The sequence below is a fragment of the Botryllus schlosseri genome, chromosome 13 (assembly GCF_051294905.1).
Source record: "Botryllus schlosseri isolate E-star chromosome 13, Bs_hap1, whole genome shotgun sequence".
Lineage (NCBI taxonomy): Eukaryota > Metazoa > Chordata > Ascidiacea > Stolidobranchia > Styelidae > Botryllus > Botryllus schlosseri.
The window spans coordinates 14,227,372-14,246,534 of NC_137248.1; positions in this window are offsets into that span (position 1 = coordinate 14,227,372).

Below are 19,163 nucleotides of genomic sequence, written 5' to 3' on the forward strand. Positions count from 1 at the left end.
TTCAAAAAAGTCAAAAAAGAGGACAAATCCTCTTAAAAGAGGACGTATGGTAAGCCTACTATATGGAGTCCGTAATCAAAATTTTAGACAAAAAAGGCAAATATTATAATGGATTATCATTGCAATTATGTTAGACTTATACTGCTCTCTTCTGGTAACAGTGCAGAAAGGCAATGTCACTTCAATATTAGCAGGAAAGGAGTTTCGAAGTAGTAAACTTATGGTTTAGCAAGTAAGGAAATTATTATCATCTGTGGAGGCATCAACTGTAACGAACTTGTTATAGGTTGCTTTCTTTATTATGAAAATTGTGGTCCCAAAGCACATTAACCAGCTATCATGAAATGGTTTAAATACTATTAATACGGTGTCCAAGCGCAGAACACTGATTACCTTGCTACTATATATGCTTGGCTTAAAATTTTCTATGCATCCAGTGCTACCTGTAACCGTAGTTATTGGGAAACACTTATAACTCTCTGCCCCCGTAAAACACTACCTGTCCAACGCATAGACATTATCGAAGGCTACCGGAAAACTTGCTGGATAAAGAAACTTCATTGAACCTGTGATTTCACCCTGGACTACGCCTCATGAGCTGATTACTCCGGCATTTACCCTAGGTAGCCTCTAATCAGATATTGATTTCTAGGTGCTACTATTTACATGTGGGTTTCACAGAAAATATATCCTGGACTTTGCCAGCCAAGAAGCATTTAAAGCAATTCGCCCTGCGCACATAAAAAATTTATCGAACACCCAGTGGCTAAAAGCGTGCAATTCCAATACTCGGCCCAAATCACCAAAATTAATGCTAAATTCAGATTGAGTACTGGAATCGCTGTGCCCATAGCCCCAAGGATTAATCCCCATATGATTGGGCCAGCATTTTAGTTGAAAGGGTATCACTGATATTTAGGTATCTCAGAATGGGACATAACTTCTGCTGGGTCAACATCTCCAGCTGGACGCGACCCCAATCTGAGAATTAAAATAAACCCTTGATTTCAAGACTGAGGAAAAGTTTTGACCACCATTGGGCTTTGTGAGGAAAATCAAACCGTCCGGACGACTATCACGCACTCTTGCACACTCCAGGCCTCGCAAGCCGGGACTTCTGAATCCCGAACGCATTTGCCCGATCTCACCATCCCGAGCGATGTGACGGGGCATTTTTTCCTGGTATTTTAGTCCTGGTCAACTTGAGGAATATTTTGTTGTGCCAAACGCCAGTGTTTTTTTTTGTACGTGGCGTGTAAATAAAATCCAATTGTTCGTGAACGCCTTCATTAATTGTATTAAAGAGAGTGACGTTTCTTCCAAACCACAGATAAGGTATGTAAAGTATAGTTCCCATCGTGCATGGCCCCACCTATTACTTAGCTAGACTATCCCGATCCTAAGATATAGATACCAGCTATCCCATTTATTTATTCGTTATCCCCACTAATAGCTACTAGCTAAGGCTGGGCAAGATTGAGCACCTGAGTGATTTAACTCCGAATCATGCATTATGCTCAAGTCGAACTAGCGTTTGAATATCACTCATTGTGATGTCACGGCAAAATGTACTGTTGAAACCGTGATACTCCTTGATAAAATAACTTTCAGTTTCAATACTGGAAGACAGACTCGAGTACCTGAATCATTGTGCCCAGTCCCACTAATAGCATGTCTTATACCACAAAGGCCCCTTCAGCACATCAATATAGACTTACAGTTTAGGTTTCAGAATAACATTCTATCATCGGGCATAGCTTCGCCCTAACACAATAAGTAAGCCCGTATAGCTATCTTCCATCCTGCTTTCGTAGACACTCCAGCGTACTGATTTGACAACGCCACTGTCGGTGGTCTTATATAGAGTTTTTCAAATCAGATATTAATTGTGAATATCAAACCACTATGGCGTTGTAATTGAATATGCGTGGGATCATGGCTTGAAAAAACATGTTTCATACAATCACCTTGTTTTAAACATGTTTGTTTTAAATTGATTTTTGTTTTAAACACAACCCTAATTCCAAGACGTTTCGACACCTTCCTATTTTTTCATTGTATCGAAGTTTTGTGATGAAAAGATGAAAATGTTATTAAACTGATACTGAGCGGAGTGGCACCTTGTGTCACAATTATGCCATTGTGCTGCAATGGCGTGAAACCGAGTATTTGCAGCAAGCGGGCACATTATTGACCATTGTGGTGTAAATGTTTTGTGGTAAGGCAGAGCGAAAGAAGTCACGATGCTGGTTTGTACACATTTTTATTATTCAAGACAATGACTTGCGGCGAGGTTCCATATTGCGGAGGCAGATGCCCTTAGACTTGGATTCGCGGATATATATAGACATAAAAAGATAATTCCGTTTCCACTTGGGTATTATTACATTAATATTTTCTCACGCGGGTTATATGTATCCATCCACTATTCAAGTCACGGGCATAAAAAGTATTAGTACAAGCGAAAAAATTGCTTATAGGTATAATACAAAAGCTCTCTATCTTGGTGCAACCTGGTTTGGTAAAAGTCGACTCCAGTATCCAGAAAAGAATGATTGAACGGCCTCTCCCGGTGACGAAATTATTATTCTCGGTAATATATCGCACGAATACAAATATGAAATGAATGTTAGCCGATGATAAAGCTCATGGCCGTTGCCATTGCCAAACATTTAGGCTATCAGATATGAAGCTAACAATAATATGGATTTATTGATCAATACAATTATTTATCAATCTACATCGGATGATTCATCATTGGTAAACTCATCGTCCAAATCTGTCGTCAAATCCGTATTCCATCAAAGTACGACGCAGCATCGACTTTTATCTGCAGATGCTGATACGACCTCAGTAGCAAATGCAGTCATTTCTTTCTTAGTCGCCTTTGCAGCGATTGCATCCTTAGTACCATTTGCAGCAATTGCGTTCTTGTATTTTTTACACGCTTCCTGAATATTGAGGAAGTAAGATGTGTATTCATCCTTGATTATTCCTTGCAATTTGGCAATCATCTCATCGCATTGTTTGTCGAAGCTGGCGAGATCCATGATTGTCAGAAAGACATCGAAGGCAGTCAGCGCGGCAGTAACGCCAGCCGTAAACTTGCCGAGCATGTCCATCATTTCAAATGCACCATATTCGAATTCTTCACCAGGAATTTCATTTTCCGCGGCTTGTTTTGCTATTTTTGTCTTAGCAATATTCATTTTATAAGTCATGATATTAAAGCAAACATTTCGGACCAACCCCAGCCCTCCCATAGCCCATCCAGGTAGCTTCCATCCTGACAAGGTCTTCATGAGCTCATTGACTTCGGTCTGAGTGCGCTCACCGAAGTTGAGGCCGTCGAGCGCGTCACAAACAGCATTAATTTCGTCGCAGTCGTAGGCCACTCTTGCCGATGCGGCATATTTCTTGAAATTCGCCACAGTAATCGTATCTTCCTGCATTTGAACAAAAGCCATGAACTGCATCAGTAAAGAACGACACTGTCGGTTATCCATTCCTTTCGCCGCCCGAGCATTTATCAGCTTGTTGTTTTTTTTGAACTTTTCGATGTAGGCTTTAAGGTCTTCGTTAATATTGGAGGCGATATCGGTATCTGCTGTACCGATCTTAGCTTTGAGTTCGTCGAATGCGGTTGATGTATATTTAACTCCGATCTCAGCGGCTCCATAACTCAGATAAATGCCCATACCAAAAGCCATTTCCCATATCGCTATTATCCCGCCTATATCCGATATAATGTGCAAAACACCGGTGCCGATCTTCTCCCTTTGCACGGTTTGTACTAAATCGGTCAAAATTCGGAATTCTTTGTCGATGGCGGGGCCACATTCGAAATCACCGAGTTTTAGAAAATATTGTAGCTCGGAAATCAAGGAATCTATATTGTCATCAGATTCTTTTTCCCAGTTTTTCATGTAATGCAAAAAAGTAATTAGGTCTGTACTACCCATGATGTATCGTCGTAACCAATTTAATATGCCAATATGCTGTAATATCAATTCAAGTAAATATTTGTTACTGTATTTTTACCATATGAGATAGGTACACGAACAGGCAACTAGTCACGGACATAAATTTGTTTGTGTTAGTACGAAATATACAAACGTGAAATGTCTTTTTTCTATTCATGACGTCGAAACATAATATGGTATTAGAATACTATAATCGCCGTCCGGCACTGAATTAGGATTTGAATCTGTCCACAAAGTGACCTGATTCAAATCAGCTAAAAGTTTACAATTGCACTTCATTATTATAGGATACCTAACCAATCCATCAATAGTCCCTGTATCTGTCCAATAGTTCACTAACACTGTGGTCTTTAAAAGGCAGCATATTTAACTCATGTTATATTAGCTTGCTAACTTCATTCCTACATCAATATCCTACTCAGGACCGAAACAGCACTTCGCCAGATCCCCTACCCCCACGCGTTTGTCTTGGGCCCCGCATAGGGTGATAACAAATCCCACAATCGGTCAATATGAGGGAAGTGTCTTGGAAAATGTACGTCCCGTCAATAATAATTAAATCAAACATATTCGGGCGGACCCGTTGGTATATTGACTTCGTTACATCCTACATAATGTCATTTCGTTAACTCCTGTCAGCTATATGTACAAAGATATTGAAATCGTCATAACGTACCAAACTAAAAGACGCACACGATTTTAAATAGGTCTTTATTCGTTGGCCAATAATTTTTCTCTGCGGGATGGCATTTGTCTTTTGGGGTTCAGATTGCCAGGACAGTAACATTCGGTGCCAGCCATTTAGACGCCCATGGACAGTCCCATATCCAGGGGCGGCGGAGGGGGGTTCGGGGGTCGAAATCCCTCCTTTAGAAACGCGAAACCCCCTCCTTTACCGCGAAAACCCGGACTTTTCAAATGACCGCTCTGACGCTAATACTCGGTTGCAATTCAATAAGTCGTATTATCAGTATTGCACGCGGCCAATTAACGAAAGGCGTGTTGCCAATTAGCGAAATTGTCCGTGCGCACTGCACTGCACAATGTAACGCGACACGATCTCCCGCTGAGATGATTGCGAAATCAGGTCACTCATTGTCGCACGTTCGGCAATCGTTGCTAGCCTGATTTACCGCGTCTCCAACAAGCCTAATTCTGCTGGCTTGAATAATCGCATCTGCAATAGGCCCTGTTCGCACGATATCGTCGCTGGCCTACACAATCGTATCTGCAATAGGCCTAGTACGCAATAGGCCTAGTATCGCTAGCCTAACTACCGCGTCTTGGGCCTTACATGATTTGGCTCCTATTTCTCGATGGCTTGGATAAAATGCTATTAAGTATATGCTGATTGCTGATTAGCGACTGTGATTAAAGAGTGAGTGACATCTCGTACCTGAATGACATCGAATGTCCGCAATCACGTGCGACGTGTGCGTACGGTACCTTCGTAATTGATTTCCACTAGTCTTGGGTTATAGTCCAATAGGCATGAGTTATAAAATAGGTAAGGTTTGAACCACCTGAAATCGGCATCATTATAGCACATATTCCATAAAAACTCGTACATTTTGACTTGCGCAAATCGTCACCCAGGCTACGTAAGACGCATTGATGAGCGGGCGTATTTAATTGTTGGACGCGTTGATAAGCGCGCGTATTCAAATGTTCAACGCGTGCGTATTTCATTGTTCACGACAGATCAGGGAGTCGCTCATTAACAGCACTTCCGGACTCGTAGACAAGCTTATTATACGCCTATAATCGCCAACACGGAGATGTTGTATAATCGTTATTTACCCATCGCATGGAATTGATGCTATTCGAAAAAAAATCGAACCCACCCCTTTTGTTTCAAACCCTCCCTTATTTTTCGGCTCGTTACGTAGGCTTACCATACGTCCTCTTTTAAGAGGATTTGTCCTCTTTTTTGACTTTTTTGAAAGTGTCCTCGGAGGACGCCCTTTTGTCCTCTTTTTTGAGATTTTGTCCTCTTTTTTAGTATTTAGAGCAGATTTAGAGCAAATTGCGAGTGAAATGCCACATATAAGCGCAGAAGTGAAGCTCCGACGGCTGAAAAACGCTGAGCGAATAGATGACCTTTTTTTTTTTTTTTTTTTTTTTTTAGTCATCCACCTGGCGATGTGGAGTAAAAAGCGTGTTTTTGAGTTCTGAGCGGAAGAGATGACCTTTTTTTTTTTTAGTCAACCGATCACAAATTGGGAGGAATTTAACCTATTTTTGAGAATTTCACTCCGGTTCTGTAGCTTGCAAATTTCTGAAAAAGTGTCCTCTTTTTGGATTTCCAAAATATGGTAAGCCTATCGTTACGCGCCTGGCCATGGACAATTAAACATATATGTATAATGTCAATACATCGAAGTTTTCGGTCAGCATAAGGACGGTCCTTTTCGGCCAAGGTTCTCTCGCTGCCGATCGTCTGGCGCACTTTTCGGAGTCGTATGTTACATGGGCTAAAGCTTCAGTTGTCTTGGTGCGTCATGGCGCCGCAATGGCCGACGTCAAAATGCCCATTTCTATAAATCATGCGTATTTTTTCTTGGAGGAAGGGCACCCAATAACCAAGATACCCGGTAACACTTAATCGCGCAGAGCGCGAAAAAATCTTGAAATGTGGCTTAAATTTAAAGAATAGTACTCAACAATTTATGTCAATTCACGGAATAATTTTGGGGCCCCTTCGATCTCTGACCCCCTAATTGCGGAGTTTCTGGTGCGGCGGTTATGGTTTTTTCCCTACTAAATACGTGACTGTGTCAAAACTAGATACGTTTTATAGTGTTACAGTACTTCACGGCGGTCGAAATGCGTTGACTTGACAATTAACTTCCGCACAGATAATACCCTAAGCCTTCATAACGCAATCCATCTTCACATGCTAGTACATCTCTTATAATGCTTGAGACTACTATTTTCGCATTATGTAATGCAATATGGAACCTTACGTTCTGACTGTGAGTATAAAGTAATTAAAATACTGAGTTAAGACTGAGTAGAGTAATTCAAAGACCGAGTTGATTAGACAATCGCTTAACAGCCCAGTCGCAGAATTGGTAACTTACCATGTTGTTCGCGTTCGCGTTCGCGTTCGCGTTCTATGTGTGAAACTCTTTCATTTAATGCAATTTTTCACGTCATTATAACATCTTTGGTTGAAATTTTTGGCATTTCAACGTCGGATCACTCTCTGCAAGGCGCTGGCACCATAAAAAATAAAACACTAAACGAGCAAGCACCATGCCAATTTTGATTTTTTTTTGCTTCGTTAGTTAAGTTTGCTCGAAATATTCAGCTTCCCGTTTGCGAATATTTAGCGCAGTGGTTCCCAATCTTTTTAATCTCGTGCCCCCATGGACGAGATTCGAGCCAAAATTTTCCCCGATCCGCCCAATGATTAAAAAAGATCATTTTAACCGATCAAACACCTGTTGACTGAAGAATAAGGCGGGCGTTACCGAGTGTTTGTTACTAGCAGGGCTGCAACAACACTTTGTAGACCTCAAAAAACAATGGTCTTGGTACCAATCAAACAAATTCTGGAATGCTTGACTCAACAGACCCCCCCACACTTCTATTTGTGTTTTCGGCTAACCATGCACCAATCGCTAATATAACTTCTGTGAAAAATCAGTATGCATAAATTTACTGGTCTTGCGATTTTTTTTCTCAAGTTTGCGCATGCATTTGGCCAATAATATTGGTACTAACATAGGGTTGCCATACGTCCGGAATTTTCCGGACATGTCCGGATTTTCACTGAAAAATCTGCGTCCAGGAGGAATTTTAAAAATATGCCTAAATGTCCGGAATTTTGAAGGCGTGAAGCAGGCTCAAAAGTTTTTCGTAAATCGACATAAACAATAATATTTTTAAGCAGATATATGCTATTCAAAATTGTTCTTCGCACCGCGCGCGAGTTCATGCGTCGTATAATGATAGTAGTATAGGCACCAGACACTACCCTAGCCAAAAATGTAATCCAAATAAATATAAATGACCATCACTTACTGAAATAAGTCTGATTGTAATCGCAATTTTAAGCTAACGTTATATTCCTAGAGTTGGTTAAGAACGATTGGATACTTCAGTCACAGACAGTGGTTCCAAATCTTGAGGTCGTTCGCCTTTATCTGGGGATTGCGATAATCTTGGACGTAATTAGCTTCCTAGGCAGTGAGTAAGTGGGGGCAAGCTGAATTTCTGTAGTAATCATGCTGCTGATCAAGTTTTAAGCATTGCGACGGAACATTTTCAAGTCGGAAATGAGGTCGCGACCATAAAAGGTTGGAAATCACCAGATGTGCAACCTGTTGGTGCATTTTATAGAAGCCTAATATATATGGAAGAATCAATATTATTGACAGAATTCATACATAAAATTTAAGAGCCAAATGCATATATAGTAAGTGCCCAACAAGTTGCATTGGGAGAAAAAATGTAGTTTCGGACCTCAATAAAACACATTAACAGATAACCGCACCGACCTAAAAGTATAGAAGGACTGTCATAAACAATCCTGACAGGCCAGACACGGCCCTTTAGATGATTTCATCCGGCCCGTGGAGAAATCTATTGCAGACCCTAGCAAGTATAGCAATCACCAGAGCTCACATTACAGATAGCCCAATTCATGACCTATGTTCCACTCCATTTCTGTATAGTGTATACCAGTGGATCTCAACCTTTTTGTCTTCGCGAACCCATTTTGGACTGTCATGGACCCCCGCGAACTCCCCGAAGTCGACACTAGATTTCCAACCTAAGTTTTGAAGGTTTATCTCGGCTGCTTCACGACAGTAGTTAAGTAGATCGGTCGTGATGCGCCATGGGGCGCTTATGGCGGGGTCGCGAGCGGCTGGAAAACCGGGGGTGGCGAGCGGCTCCTTATACCTTATGGCGGGGTGGCGAGCGGCTATTGCGTCTTATGGCGGGGGGTGGCGAACGGTTCTTATTTCTTATGGCGGGGGTCGTGAGCGGCTGGGAAACCCGGGGTGGCAAGCGGCTTTTATGTCTTATGGCGGGGGTGGCAAGCGGCTATTGTGTCTTGTGGTCGAACGGTAACCCTTTTCAGCATAGGGATAGCTCGCACACGGCTTCGTTGTTGGCATGTCGTACTTCGTGTTGAATATGTATCAAGTAAATAGTCATGTGATTGGTCCTTAGGTAATGTGTATATTCCAAATTACGGCGAGTACGACAATGATATATCGTTATTCTTATGGATGCGGCGACGATTCGTACTTTCAGGCATCTCTCGACCGGTGTTGAATATGTATCAAGTAAATAGTCATGTGAATGAATCTTTGGTAATGTGTATATCGTGCCGCACAAACGGAAACGTGGCTCGTTGCGAGGATTAAGCAGTGCGACCTATATTTCGAATGACCTGTGCGCTGAATTATTTCTCGTCCATCCGCTACTATCGATTATTACACTAGACCGGTCAGTGTGAAATAGTTTGATCGTAAATTATAATATATGGTGTAGTTTAGTGGTGTCAAATGACCGATCGTGTTCTCTTTCCTCGCTATTGATTGCTACCAGAATAATACTTTCGGATTATTCGCTGTTTCGCACCTACAGAATAGTCTGCTGTTCGCAGTTACAACAAGAATCACAAGTATACACATTTACACATTCGTTTATTACTCTGAAATCAAACTCTTCACAAAAGCACGTACAATCGTATCATTCACTTTTTTATCATCGCCAAAATTATCCAAGTATTCCTCGGTTGAAAACCCTTGAGCTCTTTTTATCAAGAATGCGATAGCATGATCTCCACACACATCCGAAGTTTTACTCTGTAACTGTTTGCCAGTCACAGAAAATTCATCCGGCTCCAGGAATTCGATTATCTGAGGTTTTAGTGGTCCAAAACCTAGTGAATCATGAAAATGAGTATCGTCACTTGCTGTTACATACATTCCAATCGCCACAATGTAATATTTTGATAATCAGTATGTCACAGAACTGGATTTCACTGGTAAAATTTAATAACTAACGAATAACAGAACCGTCGCAGACGGTGACTTGAATACCAACAAATTCTCACTTAATTCTGATCCAACCCTTTGCGAAGTTGGTCTTTATTCAAAAAGGTGTGAAATAATTGTAAATCCTACGTCGCTGACACGATAATGCATCAGACATAGCGACCTAGTTATAGCACGGGGTCGGAATCTATTCGTGTTCTATAGATAAATTGAGGTAATCCGAAACCAAATATTTTGACTTTGGCGTAGTGTGAATTGAAATACGATTGACAAACATGACTACCAACTTTCACCCAGTCACATTTCGAGATTATACGCACATTGATTTGAAACAAGTAATCAAACATTGCAACTCTATTCGCAATCCCGCTTTCCGTTTTTCAAAGAGCCATTTAACATCTTACCATACTCAAAAGAATTATTCACAACATTAACCGGTGTTAAAATCTAGTTTTCACTTACTTGATTATATCACCACAACTCACAAACTTGAAATAATTCATCCTGGCTGTATTCGTATGACCGATAATTTTTATTCATTTGTAAAGGTCGTTACTATTCTGAAGACAAAGTATTTACTAATCGGTGCATATACGACTTGGCATAAACATATTATATTTTGAGTATACGAGATTTGGATGTCTGAACAATAACTGAGAAATAATTTATCACAATTAAATCCGTAAAAGATATTGGAATGTCAGCAACTCTGTACGGTCATAGTTACTACCACATTACCTAATTTACCCGACCAACTCCTCATGATCATTCCTGAAATCAACACAAACACGACCACTGACTTGAGTTAACCACAAAACAACATCAAGTTTTAAATCCACTCGTAGCTTACGAATTATTTGAATGCGGGTTATGTTTTGTTCTAATTGAGTGTACGGAAATAGTATTACGTCTCGACATCTTACCATTTTACCATATTCAAAGAGTCAACCACAAAAACATTGTCAAGTAAATCCGTTTGTAACTTACCCGACCAACTCAAACAGTATCAGTATGAAAAACAGCCAAACATACACGAGTCCATACAATCACTAAAACCTAAAATCCATAACAAGTTCGGTTGTACTCATATCCCTACGACGCATCTTTTTATTAACTTTAAAAGTCGTTACTATTCTGTAAGATAGAGGAATTACTACGTGGTATATTCTGCAAGACAAAGTAATTATTACTCGATAGATTTTGTAAGACAAAAGTAATTACTACTCGATGCAGACGCCTTGAGATTAACATAATATGTTTGAGTATACGAGATTTGAAAGTCTGACCAACGTAGTTGAGAATTCATTTCTTACAATCGAACGCAGGCGTTATATTGAAAATTATCATGATGTAAACATAAGGATTGTCACATCGATTTGACATATGAGATTTTGTAATCGTCGATCATGACTTGATCACTAATTTATTTGTGTTAATTAGACCCGCCGATGTGGTGAAGGTTATTACGACAGCAACAAACTTTTCACTATCATGGCTATTAACATATTGAGTTGTAAAACTATACGTGTCTGAAATGTTCTTGATTGACAGATCATTCCACCTTGGTACAAATCACTCTGGGTATCGCGGATATCAGAAAATACTTTACAAATGTAATCGTTTCAGTTACCAAGACTAAAGATGAAACAACAATTCCGTTTGCTGGTTAACAACCGGTGCAATACTTTATTGTCAGAATCTGTGGCAGTGAATTGAAACATACTCATCTTACGCAGTACGAGTAAATCACTTTGGACTCCGAGCGGCGTCGTTTAATCCGTGTTAAACTCTGTTCACACTCTCTGTCGAATGTGTGAAACGTAAAACATTACGAGGTTACACTCTAAGACTTTGATCAACAGAGAAACAATTTTGAATATCTTTACTGGATGGATCCTATTCAACCGACCTTGGTTAATACAAAACTCCTAACAATAATAAAATCGAAGTATGTGCTACACTGAAATCTAGAAAAATGTGTTTGTATTGTTGTTCATAGTAGTGATATCGATTTGAACCTGTAGAATAATTGTCATCATCTAACCAAACTAATGAAAGTCGTTGTCAATTAGTATGATGTTCACTGAATGCATACTAGAACTATTTGTGCAACACACACGAGCAGAGAAATTGGACATTTTCCCATTGCCATTCGTCAAAGTAAATGTCGTCACAATACTCAGTCACTAAAAGACCATATACTTGTATGTGATTGAATCACCAACAATTAACTCGCTAAATCAAATCGTAAGGCAATTTCACGCACTCAGCGGATATTAAACAACGTCGCTTTATCGGTGTGGGTCGTTTTTTCTAAATACAAATCATATCTGTCCAGTAGAAAACAATTTTCACTCACTTGGGTAACGAAACCAGTGTGCAATATCAACACAAGATATTTTCGTGACACAAAAAATAATCAACTTTACTCAATATTCTCGTAAAACGAAACTGTACAATGGTTTCATATTTTTTGTATGACATGGAATTAATACCGATCAAAGTAGCCGCATTGGAAATGATTTTTAAACAAACACACTCTACATGGTTAATATTCTCATCGATTCTATTCTGACCAATGTATACTTCATGTGCTCTGGATTCATTTCGATATGGTTAAGCATTCAACCTCGACAGATACGAATTGTCACACACTCAACTAATATCATACCAAATAGTTATTTACAACAACCAAGACACAGAAAATTTGTTTTGGCCGTTTCGATTTTATTACTGGAGGTACTCATCACTTCGCTTAATACAATCCAGATTTAAACCCCATCGAACCTTTGGTGTCTATCGTTTTGCTGGATACGAATTATGTTAGTCTAACAGTAAACAATTTTCACAATCTTGGGTTATGAATTCAATGTGTTGGCGGTCATTCATTATTTTGTTTGTATCAACTAGTTACTTTGTAGGGTATGAATGAGCACCCTCCCACAACTCTTACAAAAGTACGAAGGATATTTACATCACACAAAGTAGTCGACTTTACTTCATATCCTCACACTACGAAACCAAATGGTTGTTTAGACTCTACAAACTTTTTTACACGAATGGTCACACATCTAAATATTCAAATAATCCAACACACAACTATAGTACTTACAGAAATATCATAGTTCTTGTAACAAAGGTGTTTATCGTAAGTCCTACACAGTCATGATAACCGTCCGAGTTTGACTTTTAGAAAATATTATATCGATACATCTTTCAAAAACAAAACCATGGTCACTGCTTGAGAGACCTGCCAATGATATCACAATAATACATAGTTACTTCCACAAAAAAAAAAATATGTATTCGACTTACTTTCCACAAATCTAACACACAAAACAATTTACTTTGCTAACGAAAAGTGCTGAGTCATCATATGATTGTCCTCACAACAATACAACTAAAACATACTATCATACAAAATGGTCGTTATAGTTTGCACCCCAACGGTACATCGTAAAAGTAACAAGTGTCAAGAATCGAGTTATTGAAAAACGTGAAAGTGTTTCTCCTGCGTCAAGTCGTTATGTTGATGAAAGTGTATATTGTAATATCATGATCAATTTGCATTCGTTGGTCACAAACTGTCACTACTCTAAATAATTATTTTTCACTCAAACACAACAGCATACTTGTCACCATTCGTTTTCATCAAGCACGAGTTCAAGAAACTTACTACGACATGAATTGTTATTTTTATGTTGTGTAAATACGTAATAATTAATTTTAGTAACACTATATCAACATCATCGAGTTGTGCGAATAGATTTTCATGTGGTCTTGCGGTTTTAATCGAAGCACACATCATGATCTAATGTAGAGTCGTCTCTATTGTATAGCAACTCGGTAATCGAAATGCATGCATTAACATTTAAACAGCGATCGTGTTTCGTCACGCGAAAAATATGTTCACTACCGCGATACTCTGCACAGGGCGTGCAAATCCTTTTCACACTCGTAATAGTATACCAACGGCTACCGGCGACAACGTTTAACAATACCAACGACACTAAACATACGATACCTACCCAAGTAAAATTTCCATTTTCACCTGGAGATCAACCGTTACCTGAGTAAAAGTACCATTATCCTTTGAAAATCTGGCGTTTACCCAGTGTAACAATACATTTTCACATGGGGGTCCATCGTTTCCCAGAGTAACAAACCCCTTTTCCTTTGGAAATCTCTTTTTTCCTCGGGTAACAACCACTTTTCACTTGGAAATATATTTTTTACCTGGGTAACAAACCTTTTTCACTTGAAAATATATTTTTTTCCCTGGGTAACAAACCTTTTTCACTTGAATATATATTTTTTCCTCGGGTAACAACCCCTTTTCACTTGGAAATATATTTTTTCTCTTGGTAACAAACCTTTTTCACTTGGAAATATATTTTTTCTCTGGGTAACAAACCTTTTTCACTTGGAAATATATTTTTTCCCTGAGCAACAAACCATTTTCACTTGGCGGGTCGTCGTTTAACTTAGTAAAAATATCATTTTCCTTTGGAGATCCGGCGTTTACCTAGTGTAACAATAAATTTTCTCTTGGTCATCTAGCTTTTCCTAGAGTAACAAAACCATTTTCATTTTGAAATCTGACAAACACACCTGACAATTTGGTATTTGTTGTATTGACGATAGTTTGAAATAGATTACAACGAACAGTGACGGAAATATACACGGACTACCGGTTACAGAGTATACCTCCATCAGTCGTGTCACATCAATATCATCGGTTAACCACATACCATATACTCTTGTATACAGAAATGTATGTTTCGGAAAATTGGACAATAGGCTTCGATAGTTCTGTGATGTCCGGGTTCGTGCTTTGGATTTTCCAGAGTCAAAATGTCTGAATAAAACACCTCCTCGACGATGGTTGGTATGTGGATAACGGTGTTCGGAAAACGGTTGGATTTATGTTACCCATCGTGATAACAACTCCAGGTCGAGTTTTTCCCCCTGCATGTTTACTATATTGTGTCTTTATTGGTCAGTGTATGTCTCGACATTCAGTTTGAAATCGGAAACCCTGATAAAGTACGTAACCGGATCCGGATATCAACTCTGAATCGATAAACCAATGAACAATATTCAAAGTAAACATGTTACACCCTGTGTTTCCACGAAAAAATACCATCCAGACATACGTCGCGCTTGTTTACCCACAACAGTATACGCGTAAATGGAGGTGTGTGACATTGCATGCAATGTGTTGGTATACAAACATCGGGGAGTAAGCCTTCGATCCACAGACATTATCATAGCCGGTAGTTTTGATGTAGATCGAATGTCATCACACCCGATAACAATGTCATACCAATAAGCCACATTACAATGACTCTGAGTCAATCTGAAGCATGACATACAGACACACAAACACGGAACCGTAACATGGGTTATTCGCACGACGGTGAAAGTGAACTATACAGCATATATCAATAGAGCGTTCACAGTCAAATATGCGAACCGTGCACAATCATATACCCAGCTTTTTGTTGGATATGTACAAATCCGATAAATCGATACATTTCTTTTCCTTTGACGTCAACAATACAAGCACCATTCCAATGTATCGCTCGAATGTGAGGTTCATCTGGTGTAAAATCCATGTCAAATAACACCAAAGTGTGCCTTCCGTGTTTTATTATTTCCACCGATGCTTCTTGTCTGTGTCGTAACACTATGGTGCGGGGAGTTGAAAAACGGAACATTGTAAAACGGATTGACATTGTCAACTGAATCGACGTCAATAGCCTTGTGGTGATGTCGTTTCAAAATGTTACCAATATAACGAGCGCAACCTCGATCTATTGTGGCGATGACCGTTTCGAAATGTTACCGGACGAACTGGACCCTTACGACGATGTGTTTTATGATTGCGTGTGAAATCACGAGCTAGTGTTCTATTGTGGTATACGATTGCAGTCTTCATTCCACTGAAACACACCTTATTGGATCACAATATCAGTCCGAGATTTGCAGAATCACTGTTCACGATATTTATTTGGAGTCGTTATGTGGGAGTAGCGACATCCTTGCATCGTGACTGAAAGACTGATCACAATCATTTCGAGCACCGTACTTCGATAGTTCACATTGGTGAAACGCTGCAGTCTCAGTAGAAAACTTCGGTCTCGACAACACGATGGATATTGTCCCATGTATCCAATTGATCTGGGACGTCTGTTTGGAGATAGGGTCATGACTATCTTGTAATGTTACAACGCGATAAAACAATCGAGAAAATCAGTGAACGGGGTCGAAATATCGATGTAATACCGCGGACTCAGAGTCATTGTAATGTGGCTTATTGGTATGACATTGTTATCGGGTGTGATGACATTCGATCTACATCAAAACTACCGGCTATGATAATGTCTGTGGATCGAAGGCTTACTCCCCGATGTTTGTATACCAACACATTGCATGCAATGTCACACACCTCCATTTACGCGTATACTGTTGTGGGTAAACAAGCGCGACGTATGTCTGGATGGTATTTTTTCGTGGAAACACAGGGTGTAACATGTTTACTTTGAATATTGTTCATTGGTTTATCGATTCAGAGTTGATATCCGGATCCGGTTACATACTTTATCATTTCCGATTTCAAACTGAATGTCGAGACATACATTGGCCAATAAAGACACAATATAGCAAACATGCCGGAGGAAAACTCGACCAGGAATTGTTATCGCGATGGGTGACATAAATCCAACCGTTTTCCGAACACCGTTATCCACATACCAACCGTCGTCGAGGAGGTGTTTTATTCAGACATTTTGACTCTGGAAAATCCACAGCACGAACCCAGACATCACAGAACTATCGAGGCCTATTGTCCAAGTTTCCAAAACATGCATTTCAGTGTACAAGAGCATATTGTATGTGGTTAACCGATGATATTGATGTGATACGACCGATGTGGTATACTCTGAAACCGGTTTTCTGTGTATATTTCCGTCACTGTTTGTTGTAACAATATACAAAAATATCAAATTGACCGGCGTGGTTGTCAGTTTTCAAAACGAAAATGGTATTGTTACCCAGGGAAAAATGTATTTCCAAGTGAAAACGGTATTGGTACTCAGTTAAATGATAGTTTCCAGACGAAAAGGGATTGTTACCCAGGAGAAAATGATTAGTTACTCTAGGTAAAAGTATTTTTCCAGGTGAAAATGTATTGTTACACTGGGTAAACGCCGGATCTCCAAAGGAAAATGATATTTTTACTCGGCTAAACGACGGACCACCAAGTGAGAATGGTTTGTTGCTCAGGGAAAAAAGGTTTGTTACCCAGGGAAAAATATATTTCCAAGTGAAAAAGGTTTGTTAACCAGAGAAAAAATATATTTCCAAGTGAAAAAGGTTTGTTAACCAGAGAAAAAATATATTTCCAAGTGAAAAAAGGTTTGTTAGCCAAGGAAAAAATATATTTCCAAGTGAAAAAAGGCTTGTTAGCCAAGGAAAAAATATATTTACAAGTGAAAAAGGTTTGTTACCCAGGGAAAAAATAGATTTCCAAAGGAAAAGGGGTTTGTTACTCTTGGAAACGATAGACCCCCAAGTGAAAATGTATTGTTACTCTGAGTAAACGATAAATCTCCAAAGAATAATGGTATTTTTACTCGGGTAACGGCTGACTTCCAGGTGAAAATGGAAATTTTACTTGAGTAGGTATCGTATGTTTAGTGTCGTTGGTATTGTTAAACGTTGTCGCCGGTAGCCGTTGGTATACTATTACGAGTGTGAAAAGGATTTGCACGCCCTGTGCAGAGTATCGCGGTAGTGAACATATTTTTCGCGTGACGAAACACGATCGCTGTTTAAATGTTAATGCATGCATTTCGATTACCGAGTTGCTATACAATAGAGACGACTCTACATTAGATCATGATGTGTGCTTCGATTAAAACCGCAAGACCACATGAAAATCTATTCGCACAACTCGATGATGTTGATATAGTGTTACTAAAATTAATTATTACGTATTTACACAACATAAAAATAACAATTCATGTCGTAGTAAGTTTCTTGACCTCGTGCTTGATGAAAACGAATGGCGACAAGTATGCTTTTGAGTGAAAAATAATTATTTAGAGTAGTGACAGTTTGTGACCAACGAATGCAAATTGATCATGATATTACAATATACACTTTCATCAACATAACGACTTGACGCAGGAGAAACACTTTCACGTTTTTCAACTGTATTATTGTGATATCATTGGCAGGTCTCTCAAGCAGTGACCATGGTTTTGTTTTTGAAAGATGTATCGATATAATATTTTCTAAAAGTCAAACTCGGACGGTTATCATGACTGTGTAGGACTTACGATAAACACCTTTGTTACAAGAACTATGATATTTCTGTAAGTATTATAGTTGTGTGTTGGATTATTTGAATATTTAGATGTGTGACCATTCGTGTAAAAAAGTTTGTAGAGTCTAAACAACCATTTGGTTTCGTAGTGTGAGGATATGAAGTAAAGTCGACTACTTTGTGTGATGTAAATATCCTTCGTACTTTTGTAAGAGTTGTGGGAGGGTGCTCATTCATACCCTACAAAGTAACTAGTTGATACAAACAAAATAATGAATGACCACCAACACATTGAATTCATAACCCAAGATTGTGAAAATTGTTTACTGTTAGACTAACATAATTCGTATCCAGCAAAACGATAGACACCAAAGGTTCGATGGGGTTTAAATCTAGATTGTATTAAGCGAAGTGATGAGTACCTCCAGTAATAAAATCGAAACGACCAAAACAAATTTTCTGTGTCTTGGTTGTTGTAAATAACTATTTGGTATGATATTAGTTGAGTGTGTGACAATTCGTATCTGTCGAGGCTGAATGCTTAACCATATCGAAATGAATCCAGAGCACATGAAGTATACATTGGTCACAATAGAATCGATGAGAATGTTAACCACGTAGAGTGTGTTTGTTTAAAAATCATTTCCAATGCGGCTACTTCGATCGGTATTAATTCCATGTCATACAGAAAATATGAAACCATTGTACAGTTTCGTTTTACGAGAATATTGAGTAAAGTTGATTATTTTTTGTGTCACGAAAATATCTTGTGTTGATATTGCACGCTGGTTTCGTTACCCAAGTGAGTGAAAATTGTTTTCTACTGGACAG